Here is a 3,919-nt window from a genome sequence, read left to right as displayed (position 1 = left end):
CCCCCAAAGTCTTCCAAGACCACTAATGGCTCTTACATGACCATTTATGCCTCTTACATAACCATTTATGGTTATTTCAAATTTGTCTCCCCAAACATTTATTGTTTTGACCATATTCATCCATTTCACATTTGCACAAGAGTTTATCCATTGGATAAAAGCTTTATTCTTTGAATAAAGAGTTTATTCATTCAACCAACCTTGACTTTAACTCCCAAGGTCATTTCAAGCATTAAATGCTTATTCTCTCTCCTCTCAACCTATCTCACATTGACACTTGTCATCCTGAAATTGGGTTGAAAGCCCTCACATGGATTTGAAATTATTCAATCCTGACCCTTGTTGAGATTGCTCAATCTCAACCATCTATTGCTCCATTTTTCCTATAAATAGAGCCCATTTCTTCATAATCCAGATCCTGAAAACTTGTATGCATTTAAGCTATAGGCATTTTAAGAGAGCATTTAGCATAGCAAACTAATATCTCAATAGCATAGTATTTAGCTTTTCATTTCATATTTGAAGCACAATACTAAATCTCAATCCTCCATAAGCATCCATAGTGCAAAAAGCTGCTGAGAGCTACACTATTTTGGAACTTGGAGAGGAGAGGAACAAGGGAGGAAGAAACTAAGAGCATGTTAGGAGGTATTTGGAGATGTCTCACCATATTTGCTTTGTTAGTCAAGTATGTTTTCATGTTTTTAGTGTCTCTCTTGGTATGCCTTTTTAGATTAGTTTTTGATTGACTAACACTAACGACGTTTTCTTGTGTCTTTTGTGTTATTTATCTTAGACTAACCTTATCCATTTAGAAGGGCATCAGTACCAAACCGGTACTAAGAGGGGGGGTGAATCAGTACACACAAAAACACATTCCTAAAATTGGTTTGTCAGCAAACACTGAGCTTTGGCAAACAAACAGTAACACTGGTCTTAAACAGAGTACAACTGGCAAAACCCAAAATAACTAAGACAAGCATAAACCGGTTGACACTTATCTTTTCATACAATCTAATACTTCATTTCCATTTCACCCTAGTGCATGAACAAGTAGTCTATCATCAAAAATATATAAACAGCTAGATCAACATGATTTACCTTCAGACACAAATCACTTAAACCATCACATGAATAACACCACACATGACACACAGATTTTTCACGTGGAAACCCAATTGGGAAAAACCACGGTAGGGATGAATACCCACTAGCTATTTTTCAACTCTTTAGAAGTTCGCTCTATTAGGAGCCTTGTCTGGTTAAAGAGTGATACAATAGGTTCTATTAGGAACCGATCCTGTTAGGGATCACCCATTTAAGGGATGGCTAGAATACCCGGTTAAGGGTTAAACCCTGTTAAAGGTTACCTTGTTAGAGGATCTCAAGAACTCAATGGTTTTGAGTCACCCTATTAAAGGATTTATAGCAAATGGGTTAAAGCTACCTTGTTAAGGGATTTCCCAACTGTTGAAGTGGTATGAGATCAATAAATATTACAATGATCTGGTAACAACACTCAATGCCAATGCAGATCTACTTTAGCTCCTCTTCACGTTCTGCACTTACACTCTGCAGGTATCACTTCTCTCCTCTGGTCTGGCAAGAATCACGTATCTCTTCACTTGGATACACACACAACTTTTGCCAACAACCTCAAAAAGAAACATAACATCGACCTTATAGGAAATAGATAGGTCGATAGCATAAACCCTAAACCCTAAACCTATCAATCCTGAGCATTGAGCACATTGTATTAAATGCAATAGTCTTGAACTGATCTCAAGACGTTCTCCATCATTCATTCTCCCCCATTTGCATGGTGGTTGATAACCCATCACCGTTTACAGACTTTGCACATTCCTGAGGTAGATAGGAGCAATCTCCTCTATGCATGATCCTTCATACGCACAAGGCTGACGTGGTAACATGATTTGTTCTTCGTTACAATGCTAACTCATCACATAATGTCATCGGTTGAGTCACATAGTCTTGGAACACATCAACCATAAACCCTGAAGTTGAGACTACCAACCAGTAGTCATACAGAGCTTTCATATACCGATTCCCATACCAACATATCGGTTCACCATCATACCGCTTCACTTTGGCACATATACCGATTCACAATGTTATACTAGTTCTCACATATACCGATTCTTGGTAACATACTGGTTCTCTCTTCTTCAACATATTGACATCAATAACAACATACAATGTCCTCATGTCCACATACCGGTTCACGTAATGCCAACAATCTCCCCCTTTGGCATTGATGGTAAAATATACAAAGATATATCTCTGCTTCACATCTTCTCCCCCAATTTCTGTAGATATCTTCTCCACTTCACTTCTTCTCCGCCTTTGACAACAATTCCAAAGTGGAGGCACAAGCTTCCCTGTTCCATTATGCTACTCCCCCTGAGGAGTAGCATCCTTCAACACATCAATCCTGAAAAAAATTTGACTATTTAATACTTGACTAATGTGGAGCATATACCTTTAGTTCACCTCCTGAAGGGGCAACACCCCTAATTCACCTCTTAAGTACATAAATGTAGCCTTTGGGAGAGGCTTGGTGAATATATCTGCTAACTGCTACTTACTGGAAACATGTTCTAGTGCAACCTCTTTGTTCTGAACCTTTTCCCTCAAGAAATGATATTTAAGCTCAAATTGCTTAGTTCTAGAATGTAAAACCGGATTCTTGGAGATGTTAATTGCACTAGTATTGTCATAAAATATACTTGCCGATTCATATACAGGAACTTTGAAGCCATTTAATATGCTTCATCCAAATTGTCTGAGTACAGTTCATGAAAGCTGCAACATACTCTGCTTCCACTGTAGACTGAGAGATACAACTTTGCTTCTTACTCATCCATGAGACCATTCTACCACCGAGGAAGAATGCACCACCGATTGTGCTCTTCCGGTCATCCACATTACCTTCCCAATCAACATTTGTGAATACTTTCAAGTTGAAATCCTTGCTATATGGATACCACAATCCATAATCAATAGTTCCCTTCAGATACCTAAGAATCTGCTTGACTGCAACCAAGTGGGATTCTCCTGGACTTATCTAGAACCTTGCAGTAATGCCAACTGCATGTACAATATCTGGACTGCTATGCACTACATAATGCAACTTAAAAAATCATTGATCGGTATTCCTTCTCATTAACCAATGCTTAGTCATCCTCTTTGGATAGTTTACAACGGGTCACCATCGGTGTACCAACCGGTTTGCTATCTTCCATGCCAAAGGTCTTCAACACCTCTTTGACATACTTGGACTGAGTGAGAAAGATTCCATCTTTCATCTGCTAAATCTATAGTCCAATGAAGAACTTAATCTCCCCTATGAGTGACATCTCAAACTCTTTCTTCATCTCATCTGCAAACTCATGACTCATTTTGTCATCTCCACCAAAGATAATGTCATCAATAAATACCTCACAGATCAAGATCTGATCTCCTTCAGATTTCAAGTAGATATTGCTATCTTCGCTTGTTCTCTCAAATCCAATCTTCACAAGATGGGAGTGCAGGCGTTCATACGATGCTCTAGGTACCTGCTTTAGACCATATAAGGCTTTATGTAGCCTACACACCATGTCACTATCTTCAGATAGGGAAAACCCATCTGGTTGCTCTATATACACCTCCTCTTCAAGTATTCCATTTAGGAATGTAGATTTTACATCCATTTGGTATACCTTGAATCCTTTAAAAGTTGCATATGCAAGAAGCATACGAACTCCTTCCAATCTAGCTACTGGGGCAAAGGTTTCTCCATAGTCTTCTCCTTCTTCTTGAGCATATCCTTTACATACCAGTCTGACTTTGTTTCTAATCACTGCGCCATCCTCATTCAGCTTATTTCTGAAGACCCATTTGGTACCGATGACATTTT

Source organism: Cryptomeria japonica, chromosome 11 (genome assembly GCF_030272615.1).
Source record: "Cryptomeria japonica chromosome 11, Sugi_1.0, whole genome shotgun sequence".
NCBI classification, from domain to species: Eukaryota; Viridiplantae; Streptophyta; class Pinopsida; order Cupressales; family Cupressaceae; genus Cryptomeria; species Cryptomeria japonica.
This window is presented reverse-complemented; position numbering follows the sequence as displayed.